Raw genomic sequence first — 16,589 nt, 5'->3', positions numbered from 1 at the left:
AGCACAGCATAGACCTGGGATCTGTCCCAACTAGGGGGAAGAGAATGTGAGAGAGGAGAGGTCAGTTTGGCACATGAAGTCCCATCCTTCCCTGCCGGAGTTATTGAAAGTTAACGATTGCCTAGGAAGGGTATCATTTCCTTCTGTGTTGTCACTGGTAAGTTATCCATGGTTTTGTAAACAATGCCTGTGCATGCTGATACAAGGCCACAGAAGTAGGAAGGGGACCAATAGGAAAGGTGGTCAGTAGTAGAAGGGGGGGCTAGGGGGAACAGATACGGTCATAGTACATGTGAGAAATTGTCAAGATGTTACCTTTTAAACATTTAATTAAATAAATATGAAAATGATTTGGGATGAAAGAAGAGTGAAATAGTGAGGCTGATGGAAAGGCCTCTGTACCTTAATGGCCTGTCCCAGAACTGTCTCTGAGATGAGGCCTATTAAATTGACCAAGATGGTATCTAATCTAGGGAATTTTGTGTCCCTTTCTGTTAGTGACGCTAATGGATGCTTCTCTGTGTTCATGTAGAAGCTCCACCCCAAGCCTCTTCCCCCTGGGAGTTGCCTCAGTCCAGACTTTGTCCGTGAGAAAGCCTGCCAAACAATAACTCCTCCCTAGAGATGCTCAAGACCATTCCACAGGGTATTTAAACAGGCCCCCAGAGAACAAACATATGATTTTCCGGTCTTCCTTTCCCATCTCCTCTCTGGAGGGCTGGAAAGCCATCCAGGAGCCTTTGTATCCATTAAACCTGGGCTTTTTCTAATTCATTTTGACTTAGTCTGATTCAGATTATTGCATCACCGGAGAGGCTTATCGGGGTGCAGAAACTTTTCATCTGGAAGTTGCATCGAGGGGCTGTTTCTCCCACTGGCTTGGGGCCATGTGGTGGGAAAACACCCTTCTTCCCGCACCTGCTCTCCGCCAGGCTAAGATGGGCTTCCACTGAGTCAGTTGTCCTTTCCAAGCCACTGCCTTAGAGGCCCAGCGCCTCCTGCGATTTTTAGGGTTTTCTGCAAAAGACACGCTGCCCCAGGCTCCCAACCTGTTACTGGGACAGGGACCTGCCTTGTCGTCTGGGATCCCTTTTTCAGAAAACATCAAGTTCAAAGGAATTTCCTCCCCCCCACTTTTTGACCCAAAGCCTACTACACTGGACTCATTGCGCTGGACTTCGGTTCCTGTTGTGAAATGGGCACCTGCAATTCAAGGCCTGATCCCCAAATGACCTTTAGCTGGCTTTTACAAAATCTTTTTAAATTGGGGCTGTCTGACACCATATGTCCTAAACACCTAAAAACTTCTACCAGGGTGGTGACAAGTGGACAGAAGTCCCATATGTCCATGGTATCTGGGTACTGTGCTCCCGTCCTTCCCTCAGTGGCCAGTGTCTCATAGCACTGGTCTTGGTTCTAGTGATATGGGAGTGATTTCTTATTAATAAAGAAACTGCCTAGACCCATTTCATAGGCCAACCCTTAGGTAGGCGGAGAAAACAGAACAGGATGCTGGGAGAAAGAAGTTGAGTCAGTGAGTCGCCATGATTGTCCAGACAGATGCAGGTTAAGATCTTTCCTGGTAAGCCAGCTCGTGGGCTACAAAGATTAATAGAAATGGGTTAGATTAATATGTAAGAGCTAGCCAATAAGAGGCTGGAACTAATGGGGCCAGGCAGTGTTTAAAAGAATACAGTTTCCGTGTAATTATTTCAGGTATAAAGCTAGCTGTGCAGGCGGCCGGGTACTGGGGATGCAGCTCCGCCGCTCCTAATTCCACAGTTCTAGGGTCACTGTGCCTCCAGATTCCCACCTATCTTGGAATTGGGATCCTGAAAGTTCTGCCCTGACCATGCTGCTGGAGACACTGGTTTTAAAGAGCATATCTACTTTCGTGTCTCGCTCATTCACCTTTACCTCTCCTGTACAACCAGGGCATGAAGCACACTATATAAAAACTCAGGGACAGATGCTGGGATTCTGAAAAGTAAAACAGTAAGCCACTAGCTCTTACCTCGACCTCAGTCTGAAAATGGTGATCCTGCCTCCAGGGAATCACAGAATAAGACTCAGACTGAGAACTGTCTCCTCCCATTTTATAATTCTCTATAGTACTGGTATTAAAGGTATGAACCACTGGGATTAAAGACATGCACTGCCAGGTTTCTATGGCAACTAGTGTGACAACTGGGATAAAAGATGTGTGTTACCACTGCCTTGTCTGTAAGGCTGAACAGTGGGGCTGTTTTACTCTCCGATCTTCAGGCAAGCTTTATTTATTAAAATGCAAATGAAATGCCACTACAAAGGCACTTCTCTATCCACTCTTTCTGGCAGTTAATCACCCTTCCTATGCCTAGCCCTGCATAGGCCCAACAATAACAATCTATTTTTTTCTCTTAGCAACTTGTCTTCTCATCTTCCTCAAAGAACAGGTGCCTGAGGTCTCCAGGATGGCAGTTAAGTGGATGCCTCTCCAGTCACACCTCCTGCTGAGTGTGAGCCCACCAACTCCTAACTCTCCCTTCCCCCACATTGTCCCATGCCTGAAGGAAGTAGCCAGACTTGGACCTGCACCCCTATAGCCAAAGAGTCTTGGATGTTTAGATTGAAGCTTCACCCCATCCCCTGGCATCCATATATCCAGAGTCTGGAATGTTCAGGTGGAATTTCTATCCCAAGGCCCCTCTCCTGGGAGTTGCCTCAGTCTAGACTCTCCCACAAGAAAGACAGCCAAATGATGACCCCTCCTCAGAGATGCTCAAGACCACTCCCACAGGGCATTTAAACTGACCCCCCAGAGAACAAACACATGATTTTCTAGTCTTTCTTTCCCTTCTCCACTCTGCGGATGGGGTGGGGTCTGGGAATCTACCAGGAGCATTTGTATTCATTAAACCTGGGCTTTTTTTAAAATTTGGTTTGATTCAGTTTATTATGTCAGCAGAGAGGCTTGTCGGAATGCAGAAACTTTTCATTGTGTCCCCTCCAGATCTTAAATTTTCATGAAAGAAGGTAAAGCAGCCCTTTGGTGAGGCCATATGGGATCCTGAAGCCCAGTAATACCTGCAGATGCAAAGCTGCAGGCTAAAAATCTCCTGCTACCCTCTGCTGGGAGGAGTTGAGTCCATGGGCCAGAAGAGGGGATGGTTAGCACCATCATCTACACAACGCAAATGAGGGGAGACTAAGAAAGCAGAACAGTGAGACCTCACCAGTGGCTGACTTTAGAACCAGCTGCCACCAGGAGTTGGGGGGAAGGAGGGAAGGAGAACAGAGAGGGAAAGGGGGAGGGGCAGGGAGGAGAGGAAGAGAGACAGAGACAGGAGGGAGGGAGGAACGAGGGAAGGGAGGGAGGGGAGGGGGAGGGAGGGAGAGAAGGAGGATTTGAACTTCTCTGCCCAAGAAGTTTAGATGTTCTCTGCCATGAGGTCACACTGTCTTCTGTATTTGTGGTGGTTATCTTCTCACTGAAAAGAGGTCAGGGAAGTCATTCCGAAAGACCTCCTATTTTTAACCAAAGGTAACTGGTTATTTCTTTTTTTCCTTAACCTTGTTTTGAAATTAGCTTATGAAGTATGAGTTTTCCTCATAGCTTTTTCATGAGCACTTACTTTTGATTGACTCTCCCCTACCACTCTCTCTACTTCCCATCTTCCTTGCCCCATTCATGAAGCTCTCTCTGTTTTCCTGACCTCTATGCATACTCACTGTCATATACACAGACATAAACTTAGAGGCAAGGATTCCTTTATGAAAAAGAACATAGAGTATTGGTCTTTCTGGGCCTGTGTTATCTCATTCAGGAAAATACTTTTCAGCTCTATATAATTGCCTTCAAACTTTATCATTTTATTTTTCTTTACAGCTTAATAAAATTCCACTGTACATAGGTACCATATTTTCATTATCCATTCATTAATTAATGGACATCTAGACTATTTCTATTACAACCAAGCAGTAGCAGTAACAAATATGGATGACCAAATATCTCTATAGTAGGATATAGAGTCCTTGTAGGTATATACCCAGGACTTGTAGTGTTACATGGCGTAGTAGATCTATTTACAGCTTTTTGAGAAACATCCACCTTGCCTTCCATAGTAGCTTGCCTAGTTTGCACTCCCACCAACATCCTGGCCAGCAGTTGTTGACAGCTATTCTCTTGATCTTATGACTGGGGTGAGATAAGTCTCAAAGTAGTTTCATTTACATTTCCCTGATAATTAAGGTTGTTGAACACTTTTAAAATATTCAATGGCCATTTGTATTTGTTCTTCTGAGAACTCCCTGTTCAATTTATTAGCCTATTTTAAAAATTAGGTTATATATCCTTTAATGGGACAAGCAGGATGGCAGCACAGTAAATCCTCAGGCATTCTCTCCCTAGACACGCCAAGTAGAACAGCTAGCTATTCACACATCAAACTAATTTCATAAGAGATAAGGAAATCAGGAAAGAGAATGTCACATCTGCTTATAGTGTAACAAACTGAAAGACTTGCAGAAGAAAACAGGAAGCAAAAATGTTTCCCCATCACTCCCTTTGCAGCCATTACTTTTCTGTTGCTTGATCAAATGTCATGACCAAAGAAACTTATGGAAGAAAGAGTTTATTTGAGCCTATGGGTTGAGTCTTATGAGTTCATCATGGTAGGAATGCATGGCTGCACCTCTTAAACCTCCTCAAACAGCATGGACCAGGGACTAAGTGTTTAAACACGGAGGCTTATGTTGGAAATTTTAATTCAAACCCTTACAAATTTTCTCCATTACTAAGAAAAACCCAAAGAGAAACACTTCCCACTTGGGGGAATGAAAAATTAAGTATAGGCCTTAGACTTGAAATTCAGGATTGGGCATGTCACAGTGAAACTCTATTGGGAAAAGTCCCATGATCCCTGTTGTTAGGTTAGCAGTCTAATATTGAACCACTGTAACAGTGTATTGCAGGCAATAGAGACTGCCCCATCCCCAACCTCAGGCAGTAGAGCAGGGAGCAGAACTCCACCAACTGAGGAACACAGTGGGGATTCTAAGACAGGGATTTGTCTGAGAGTCCAATAGCAGACTCAACGTGAGACCAAGATTTAAGTTAAAAATGAAGGTTGTGTAGGTAGCCCAAAGCTCGGACAGCTTGTAGACTAACAATCAGATGGAAATCTATGTGCCTGTAGGACAGGCTTGAGTTTCAACTGCTTCAGTTCTATCCATAGAGTAGTCTTGTAAACATGTCCTACACCCGAGAATGTGGCCAAGCCTCTGCGACTGATATATAAATGTGACCCAGCTTAGCATCAGCTTTTGTAGCCAGGGGACTGTCTGGACCACTCACCTCCAAGTTTGCCAGAACAGTATTCACATACAAGAATCTTGAACTGCCCCAGGACTAATCCCAAACTATTTTGTGCATCAAGTGGGACAGATTTGTGATTTGGCCTGCATCACTGCCACCTGAGATGGCTTTGCAGCTCCTCACAACTCATGAAATTCAGCTGCAATCCATCTTAATACAAAGTACAAGCCAAGGTGACCAGGGTTCTGCCTTCAGCAACAATATATTAAGTTTAGGCAACATAGTATACGGCAAGGTTTCACTCACTGAGGAGTAGCACCGAGTAATAAAGCATACAAATCTTTGCCCTGGAACTGGCTCAGCTGCTCAAGCCAAACATGGGCAGGTCTTATATCCCCCATTCACAGTTCTGCCTGAGGTTAGAACTCTGGTGCAGTTCCTGTGCTAATGTAGGGCAAATAATAAAAATCCAGAGATAGATTGGGGTTCAATTTGAAGATCAGCAAAGCAAAACAGCCAACCACTAGAGAGATCTTTTACCTCTACCAAATATTCAGACTGAAGTGGGCAAGATCCTGTCTCCACAAATCCTCAAACTTGTACTCCATTGAGTTCATGTCTCTTCCCCGTTATATTCTCTCTGTGATGTGGGATTTCCCTCTGTATGCTGTGAATGTCATTGGCTAATAAAGGAACTGCTTTGGGCCTATAACAGAACTATAGGGGAACAGAGCCTGGCAGAGAAAACTGGACTGAATGCTGGGAGAAAGAAGGGCGTAGTCAGAGAGAAGCCATGTAGCCCGTCAGAGACAGACGCTGGGAACTTTACCCAGTAAGCCACAGCTGTGTGGCAATACACAGATTAATAGAAATGGGTTAAATTAATATGTAAGAGTTAGCCAATAAGAAGCTAGAGCTAATGGGCCAAACAGTAATTTAAATAATACAGTTTCTGTGTGATTATTTCGGGGCTAAGCAGCTGGGAACAAACAAACATCCTCCTCCTACATCTCTGCCTATTCATATGGCTCCTGTCTCCACCCCCCTAGTGCTGGGATTAAAGACGTGTGATCCCAGTGCTAAGATCACCTTTGAGGGAGCTCTCTTTCTCTTTTAGACAGATTCAATTTTGTGTAGCCCAGGGTGGCCTTGAACTCACAGAGATCCATCTGCCTCTGTCTCCAGAGTCCTGGGATTAAAGGTGTGTGCCACCACTTCCTGGCCTGTATATCTGACTAGTGTGGCTGCTTTGCCCTCTGATCCTCAGGCAAGATTTATTTATTAAAACACAAATGATATACCACTATATGCAAAGGGAAGGTATGCAGCCTATGTCTATTGGACTTTCATTCCATCGCCTGTGGCTGGTTCCAACAGTCATGAGTTATGACTCTAAGTAATTAGCAACTCTTTGAAGCATAGCTTTTGTTCCTAACCCATTGCTGTGCTGGTCTTGTTGAGCAGTGGTCTCAGAGATTGGCACAGCTTATAGCTTTTGTGGCCACAGGATCTTGGGGCTAATCCACAATGATTTTTAAAGATTTCAGAGAAATTAAAACAGTTGTTTTAAGGAAACTAACTCAGTAAGCTTGAAGAAAACAGAGAAATGTGTCACTATTGTAAAAAAAAAAGAAACAAAAAATATAGAAGCAATTTAAAAGTCCAATAGAAGTTATTAAGATGAAAAATACATTTAGGAAAATTTAAAGTATGATATAAGATCTAAGTATAATAGACAGAAAATGTAAGTAGTATAGAATATAAGCCATTTGAAAATATAATTTGAGAAGAAAAAAGAGAAATAAATAATGCTTACTGGTACTTTGGGGGACAATACTAAGCAAATATATGTGGTACTGGGGTTTATCCGAAAAGCACTTGAGAATGCCAAAGAATCAGAAAGCTTATTTATGGATTAGAAGAATTAATATTATTTAAAAGTCCCTTACAAAAACACTTATAGTTTGAACATAATTTCTCTCAAAATTACAATGGCTTTCTTCACAGAGGTAGTAGTAAAAAATCTTCTAAAACTTATATGAAACCATAAGAACTCTGAATAGTCAAAGGCATTCTAAGCAACAAGAACAAAGCAGGAGACATGGCCTCCTTTCCTTTCTGCTGGGAACTGGCTGCTGGCTATCGAAATGGGCAAGTTCATGAAACCCGGGAAAGTGATGCTCGTCCTGGCTGGATGCTACTCCAGACGCAAAGCCGTCATCGTGAAGAACATTGATGATGGCACCTCAGACCGCCCTTACAGCCATGCCCTGGTGGCTGGAATTGACCGCTATTCCCGAAAAGTGACCGCAGCCATGGGCAAGAAGAAAGTCGCCAAGAGATCCAAGATCAAGTCCTTTGTGAAGGTTTATAACTACAACCACTTGATGCCCACAAGGTACTCTGTGAACATCCCCCTGGACAAAACTGTTGTCAACAAGGATGTCTTTAGGGACCCAGCCCTGAAACGCAAGGCAAGGAGGGAAGCCAAGGTCAAATTTGAGGAACGATACAAGTCAGGGAAGAACAAATAGTTTTTCCAGAAGCTTCGCTTTTAGGTATGTTTTTGTTAACATCATTAAAAGTTTAAAAAACAAAAAAAAAATAACAAAGCAGGAGATATATGCTACCTGACTTTAAGAGATATTCTAAAGCTATAGTAGTCAAATCAGCATTTTATTGAAATAAACACATACACACAGCACACTGGGAAAGAACAGAGAGTCTACAAGTTAACTCATTTATCTGTCACCAATTGACTTCTGACCAACAGTGCCAAAATACACGGTGGAAAAGAAACAGCCGCATTAACAAACGGAGTTAGAAAATCTGTATATCCACACGCATATGAATTTTGGGGCCTTAATATAAGACTTGACTTTATCAAACTACTAGAATAAAGCATATAAGGGAAATGCTTCACAATATTAAAATTAGCAAGATTTTTCAGACAAGAGTCCCTACAAAATACATACAATGAAAGCAGAAGTATATAAGTAGAATTACACCAAGTGTAAAAGCTTTAGTACAACAAAGGAAACATTCAATACAGTGCAGAGACAACCTACAGAATAAGACCTACTATATCTGACAACACTTTGATATCCAAAATATATGAGATCCTAAAAACTTAAGAGCAGTTAGAGAACCCAATGTCAAATGGGCATAGATCAAAACAGATAATTCTCAAAAGGCATACAAATGAACAACAGGTACATGAGAAAATACTCAGGATCATTAGTATTCAGGAAAATGCATATCAAAACCACAATGAATCATTACTTCACTTCAATAAGAATGACTAATGCATTTTTAAAAAGATATTAAGCATTGGCTAGGGTATGGAGAAAGGGTAACCCTCATACACTATGGTAATGTAAATTAGCTCAACCACTACGGAAAATGATATAAAAGTTTCCAAATTTAAAAAATAATGAAAAATAAAACTACCATATGATCTAGCAATTCCACTATTGGGTATATAACCAAAGAACTAAAATCAGTATTTCAAAGAGATCTCTGCATTCTCATGTTCAAGCACTAGCCACAATATCCAAGAAATGGATCTAAAAAGGTCAAGTGTAATAGTGGTATAAATGTGATAGACGTCTCTAAGACCTACTCCACAGGATGGAGCTCATGCCCTGTATTGTAAATCTAGTCAAGAACCTATGGCTAAAGAAGAGGACATTGACCCTAGGGGAGAACCTACTACCATTGTTTTGCTAAATGGTATCAAGCTTCCCTTTAAACACAGCCTTATACCCATACATTAGTGCATCTCTCAACAGTCTTTGGAAATTTTTCCCCCAGTAGATGGCAATTAACACAGAAATTCACATTCAATCAGTGTTGAGAATAAGGGACTGTGGAGTACTCAGCTCTAAATGGGACATCTTGTCATATTCCTTTCTCCAGTGACTCAGAAATCATTGCAGAAGTAGTAGCAGAAAGATTATAAAATGATAGAGCTTCATATAAGAACTCACAGTTGCTGTGACTGCATGCACAAGGTCTGTACAAGATCATGCTGGTCAATATTGTATCATGGAGAGGGAGAAGTGGAGAGAGGGAGTGAGGGTATATTTGATCAAAACATCTTGTACTCATTCATTAAATTCTCTCCTAATAATAATAATAATAATAATAATAATAATAATAATAATAATGATAATAGCCTGCTCTTTTCTGAAGGTAAACAGAGGAGGAGTGGATCTAAGGGAAAGGGGAGGAGGGTTTGGGAGGAGAAGAGGGGGCTGCCATTAGGATGTAATATATGAGAGAAGAATAAATTTTTAAAAAGAAAAAAATAAAAACAGGACATTATTCACCAGACCACATGTTTGAAGTAGCTCTGTGTACTCTAACACAGACCACAGAAAGTAGCCAAGTGGCCAATTCTAAATGCCCAAGTAGTCACAATAAATAGTAATTTGGAAGAGGTAAAATTAATTTTGTTAAATGAAGACAAACTAATTTTATTAATCCCTATCATTTAGACAAGTAAACGTCAAATATTTGACTTTATCATGTCATCCAATGTAAAGGTAATCATTGTTAATATTTTTAGTGCAAAATTTTAGGACATTCATGTTTTATACTTACATATTTCAATTTGAAGTAGACACATTTCATATGCTTAGCAATCATGTGGTTAGTGGCTGCCATACATGACAGACTGGTACAGACATAATAGCATTCATTAATATTAGATGTTAATATGAGTGCTACCTAAGAACATGACATTCTAACATATAATTTATTTCCCTTTGGAGAAGGGACCTTATTGGGTCCTTAATATTGATATTGGGACCATAATCATATTTGTTTTATCCTGTAACTCCAGGCAGCTCTGTCAGTGTACAAACAGCCCTGCATACCTGAGTAGTTCTTTGGGGCTTAATAGAAACCTTGTTTATCTTTTTCCTTAAGAATCAGTTCTCCAGAGAAAGGAGAAAATAAATTCAGTGTGAACAGTAGAAAATGGGATATAAAGAAATTCTAAGGAGTTCTAAAACCTAGAAAATGAGGTCAAAATTCAGGCAGAGAAATAGAAATTTGTTTTCAATGTAACCCATAGTACTGGGTGAAAACTGTTGACCCTAGTAAGTAAAAACTGCTCTGCCTTAATATACTTCCTGGACCCTTCTTTTTTTTCTTTATAAATATATTTAGTAGGGGAGAAAGCAAACAGTTCTCCACTACCAGAAATAATGCAGTTGACTTTCCCACATTTGGGGACATCACAGAGTTCATTCAACACAACTGGAGTGCAATGAATAAGCCTTCCCCTGGGGAAACCATCCTTATGATCATGGTATCACTGCTGCTGTTCCTGGACCCTATCCATACTTTAATAAAGACAAGTTCAGAGTCAAGATCAGATTTCAACTGCAGGATTCGGTGACATTAGGCCTTTTACAGGTGAAAGATTTGCCCTCTGGTAGAAGTGGCTGAACCCATTTTTCCACTAATCTTGTAAATCCAAATACTGACAGAAGAAATCCATACATGAAATACTTACAGAAAATATTTCCTTCTATCCTTTTAAACACTGGAATGTCTTGACTCTTTCTAAAGCATGGGAAAGAATCCTTCCACATGTGTCAAACCAGCTAACTAGAAGTCCACAAGGAAGTTAGATGAAACAATAAAGCATTTTACTTCTTTCTTGCAATAAATTTTTGATCTTAGGGACACTAAAGGGAGAGACTAATGGTCTAGATGGGTAGTGAATTATTTTGGAGCCTGTGAGCTGATACTAAAATATGTCCATATAGTTCCTTAAGTAAACTGTGTTTTTCCACAGTGGGGGCTTTTAGTAGACAGACGAAACTATCCCAACAGAGAAATTGCCTCATAGAATACTGAGACTGAACAAGCATGGGATCAAACCGGACTCTCTGAACATGTTGGACAAGGAGGGCTGACTGAAAAGTCAATGACAATGGCACTGGGTTTTGATTCTACTGCACGTACTGGCTTTGTGGGTGCTGTTTGGATGCTCACCTTCCTAGACCTGGATGGAGCGGGGAGGGCCTTGGACTTCCCACAGGGCAGGGAACCCTGACTTCCCTTAGGACTGGAGAGGGAGAGGGGTGGGAGACGGGGAAGGGGGAGGGAAATAGGAGGAGGAAAGGAGGTGGAAATTTTTAATAAATAAAAAAAGAAAAAGAAAAAAGAATAATAGTCCTATAGTTTCAATCACAGTGAATGTCTTTTTTAAATAACTTATTTTTATTTTGTGTGCACTTTTCAGAGTGTTTTGCCTGTATGTACATCTGTGAGGGTGTTGGATCCCCCGGAACTGGAGTTACAGACAGTTGTGAGCTGCCATGTAAGTGTTGGGATTGAACCTGGGAAGAGCAGTCAGTGCTCCCAACCACTGAGCCATCTCTCCAGCCTCACAGTGAGTATCTCTAAGTTTACCTGACATAGTAGTGGTTCTGTTTTCAATTTGTAATTCTTGCTTCTGCTGTAGGCTGGGAGGACCATGCCGATTACTCTGACTAGAGTGACTACTGTCACAACAGCATCCCCATTGGCTTGAAAATAATTGTACATGTGTGTGCTAGATCCTTCTAGTTACTAGAGAGGATGGAATTCTGCCACTCCATTTAAGAATGTCCTCTTGGTAGGGGAAGGCAACAGCAGAATGCCCTTCTCAGTGCTATCGTGGTGGTAGTTGAGGAGGTCTTGAAACCATTTGGAAATAGAAATTTTACATCCCATTTTATTTCTTGAGTCCTGTCACTCACTACTAAAACTCACTCATTAGCTGTAGACTTGAGGCAATTAAGATCAGAAGCAAACTGATAAGAAATTAAACCAGTATGCATAATGCAGATATATAAAAAGGATGGTATTACCAGCATTCTAGGAAGTAGGCTAATCAGGATTCAATCAAAAACTCAACATTAGGAGAGAAAATTAATTCAGAATGGGAGGCAGAGAGGGAGGAAAAGTACACACAGAATTTTCAAATCTGCCTCCACATATCTTTTCTTTGGAGAGCAGTAAACCCTGAAATTCCTCTCCTGCACAAAGTGTTGGAATACTATAGTCACTGCTAAAAGCTTTCTCATCATCTGCTGTGGACATGCTGCTGTAGACATGCCTCAAAGCTAGTCCTGGTTCCAAACCCTGCTCAAACCAACACTGCTGAACCTAATAATTTGCGTAGAAAATACCATGAGGTAATATGTAAAGGCCTTTCGCAGCAGGTATGCCCAACCATTTGACATACAATAGCACTGTCATCTATGAAGTTCATGCTTGAGAGCTATGCAATTAATTTAAAAAGATTGCAAAAACCCACCTCGTTATGTTTTAAGGAAGTGTTGGGTCTCCTGCATGGGTAACTTTGCTGCATATGATGAACAAGTTGGACACACTTGTTGGCTCTGCACAACAGGGACCTCATCTGCCAGGGTTTGTGGTATACTGTGAAAAAAAGGGGTTCAAGGTTTCTGAGTGTGTGCTTAATATACCAAGTTTTGCTGCTATGAAGTACCTTTTCCTGAACAAGAAAACCTGCTAAGAACATTATTCATTTAATTACCACATGTAATTGGCATGTCTGAGTGCGTTTTCAGTTGCAAAGACATTCATAAAATATATATCCCCTTAAGCTATAGTTAGATACGAGAAGGACTTTCTAGTATTCTATTGCCAGGTCACTACAGATAGTGACAGTGTACTGTGCATTACAAAATAACTAGAGAAAAACCATTATGAATGCTTTCACCAGAAGGAAATGACAAATGTTTGAGGAGGTAGACCTGGTTATTTCTAATATGAACATTACACAGTGGATACATGTATTAAAATATCACACACCTCCCCATAAATCTGTATAATATTTTGTCTCATTATGCATCCCTGGCTAGTCTGGGATTCATTATTTAGACTAGAGTTTGCCTCTGCCTCAAGTGTCTGACATTAAAGACATGTCCCACCACATTCAGCAGTCTGTATAACTTTTGTTACTTAGAAAAAAACTCACCTTCTTTAAGAGGGACACAGAGAAATGTGGCCATAGAGGAATATCTACTGCCCTCACCTCATTCCTCATCTTTTTATAAGAAAGCACATTTTATTGAAAATAAATCTGTTTTCATACAATATATTCAGATCAGATTCCTTTTCCCCAACTCCCCACCAGATCCTCACCATCTCCACACCCTCCCAACTCCACTCCCTTTCTTTTTCTCTTTAGAAAAAACCCCACAAAACAGAAAACACACACACACACAAATACTCACATATGACCAGAACCTATAAAAACATAAAATTGGAAGCTAAAATATTCAGGCAAAAAACAAAGAAGACAAAAAACAAAATACCAAAACAAAGTAATATAAAACAAAATGTCTACAAAAATACCACTGAGTTTGTTTTGTGTTGTCATATACAAAGCATAGGTGGAGGCTACTGAGAGGGGTTACTGCACCCAGAACGGATGAGGGCTACCCTTTAACTTCATATATGGAGCCCCGCTTTTGTCTGCCCCAAAACACATACACAATGTGCGTGTGTATAGATATAGATATATACACATATACTCTAGACTCCCCCCCCCAGGAGACAAGTAAACTTGCCAGTTTGTAGGGAGCAGTAAAAACTCAGATGGGGTTGGAGGAGGGGTGAAAACTGTAAACAAGCCTAGCTTGGAAGTATAAATCCTAATCTCTGGCCTCAATCTTTGGAAGCCTTGTCCCTAGCACACCAAAGCTTGACCCCTCCATCGGGGGAGGGGTAAGACAGCTCCGCCCCTGTGCCTGACAAACCTTGACCCCTCCCTCAAGACAGCCCCAACCCAATGCTCACCAAACCTTGAATCCGCCCCCAAGGAGGGGTAAGACAGCTCCGCCCCTGTGCCTGCCAAAGCTTGACCCCTCCCCCAAAGACAGGCAAGCCTGCAGGTCAAACCCCAAGGAGGGGGCAAGACAGCCCGCCAAAACTTGACCCCTCCCCAAGGAGGGATGAGACAGCCCCGCCCCTGTGCCTGAATAAACTTGACCCCTCCCCTAAGGAGGTGCAAGACAGACCTGGTCCTGTACCTGCTAAACCCTGATCCCTCCCCCAATGAGGGGGAAGACAGCCCTACCCTTGTACCTTACAAAACTTGGCCACTCCCCCAAGGAGGAGCAAGACAGCCCCGCCCCTGAATCTGCTAAACCTTGACCCTTCCCTCAAGGAGGGGCAAGACAGCCCAACCCCTGTGCCTGTCTAACCTTGATCCCTCCCCCTAGGAAGGACAAGGCAACCTGCCAATTCTTTACCCTTCCCCAGTCTATTTAAACTGCTCCCCTGAAAGTCTCCGTGTGCCTTCCCAGCCTCCTCTCCTCTCCCCTTACCCCCAGTCTCATTTGCTGCTTTCTCATTTCCCTTGCTGCCGCCCGAGAGTGCAGAAATGCCATTAAACCTTGGCATTCTTTAATTCGGCTCGTCATTTGGCTTGATTGGGATTTTTGCTAGAAAAATTCCTAACAGGAAGTTTCTTGTTTGTTTGTTTGTTTGTTTTTTGCAAGGGGCAAAGCTAAATTCCCCAAGATGACAGCTTCTTGGTATGGAGAACAGTCAGTCACCATAGACCCCAAAATTTAAAAAGAAAAGAATTACCATATGATTTTTCTGGAAATAATAAATAGCCAAATAAATAAAATCAAGATGTTTTAAAAAAACAACTGCACTTCCATTTCTATCAACACAAATAAATCTATAGGACATTATATCAATCAAAAGCCAGACAGAAGAACAAATACTTTTTGGATGTACTTACATGAGGTATCTAAAATAATCAGACTCATAAACACAGACAGATAGTGGTTGCCAATAGCTAGGGGACAAACCATTGTTGTTATATGGGTATGATAGTTCAACTTTATACTGTGTAAATTCTAGAGATCTGCTATACAACATTGTGCATAAAATTTTTAAAAGATTATTATGAACTTTAAGAGGGTAGTCGTCTTGTTGTGTTCTGCCAAAAAAGAAAAATAAGCAATAAAAATGAAGCACTGATAATATGAGCAATGGGGTCAAGACCATGATGGGGACATCCACTGAAACAGTTTACCTGAGCTAATGGGAGCTCACCAACTCCAGCCAGACAGTTGGGGAACCAGTATAGGTCAAAATTAGGCCCTCTGAATGTAGGTGACAGTTGGGTGGCTGGGGCAGACTGTGGGGCCACTGGCATTGAGACCAGGATCTACCTCTACTGCTTGTACTGGCTTTTTGGAACCCATTCTCTTCAGAGGGATACCATGCTCAGCCTAGATATAGTGGGGAGGGCCTTGGTCCTTCAACAAAGCAATGTGCTAGAGTTTGTTGACTTCCCATGGGAAGCCTTATTCTCTCTGAGGAGTGGTTGGGGGTAGGGTGGTGGGGAAAGTGAAGGGAGTGGGAGAAGGGGAGGGAGTGGGAACTGGGATTGGTATGTAAAATGAGAAAAGATAATTTCTTAAAAAATAAAAATGAAACACAATGAAGCTTTTTGAGGTGTGGCATCTTGCCTGTGGTGATAATATCATGAATGTTTGCAAATGTCTAAACTCATTAAACTGTTCAAATTCAATATGTGTGTTTTTGTGGAGCAATTATACTTCAATGAAGCTATTTTTTTTTAAAGGAAACCATCCTATAGCTATATGTTTGCAAACTGAAAGGACACCTTCAGCAGCAAAGGAATTATTAAAAAACAGCCCATATCTAGCTCATGTTCTGCAATGACCCCTTTCAATGTCTGATTTTTTCCAAACACAGAAGCAATTCATTTTGATTTTATAAACATATAATATTTATATAATGTTCACAAAAAGCTAAAGCCATCCTCATATTTCATATTTATGAATCACCAGAACACTCATGTTTATCTAGAACTTATGTATATATATTTATGATATACAAGTACCATATATTTATTTTATATATAAATTATGAAATATATATCACATTTGTCTTTGTGTCATATACAACAACAGACAATTTAGCAGAAACTTAGTAACAGTACCCAGCATCATGGCTTCAAAAAATTGAGCAAATTCATACACAAAAAGCAGTGTTTTCATGAACAGCTGCTGTATTGTAAGGCTCAATGTTAGCATTCTTATATTTCTCATGCTATGGCAGGAATTTCCATCTTACATTAAAATATATATGTTGAATTAAGGAGCGGTGGGGTGCGTGTCCCAGGCACCCTGCCGCCCGCATGGCTAGCTTAGCTTATGCCCCGAAATAATTACACGGAAACTGTATTCTTTTAATCACTGCCTGACCCATTAGTTAC

At 41.2% G+C, this 16,589-nt stretch overlaps 1 protein-coding gene and 2 pseudogenes across 1 annotated transcript in view; 1 reads left to right on the top strand and 2 right to left on the bottom strand.

Moving 5' to 3' along the window:
* Positions 1–12,644, bottom strand: part of LOC101984745 (cytochrome b-245 heavy chain) — a 70,005-nt gene extending 57,361 nt beyond the window's left edge. The window contains exon 1 of the mRNA XM_026782084.1: positions 12,615–12,644. The gene's annotated coding sequence lies outside the window, so the exon portion shown is untranslated. The remainder of the gene's footprint in view (positions 1–12,614) is intronic.
* LOC101984462 lies at positions 7,444–7,842 on the top strand (annotated as a pseudogene).
* LOC113456675 lies at positions 10,475–10,629 on the bottom strand (annotated as a pseudogene).
* Positions 12,645–16,589: the final 3,945 nt, after the last annotated feature.

The sequence above is a fragment of the Microtus ochrogaster genome, chromosome 10, assembly GCF_000317375.1.
Source record: "Microtus ochrogaster isolate Prairie Vole_2 chromosome 10, MicOch1.0, whole genome shotgun sequence".
Classification (NCBI taxonomy): Eukaryota; Metazoa; Chordata; class Mammalia; order Rodentia; family Cricetidae; genus Microtus; species Microtus ochrogaster.
The sequence above is the reverse complement of the archived record's forward strand: the minus strand, read 5'-3'. Positions and strand labels throughout refer to the sequence as shown.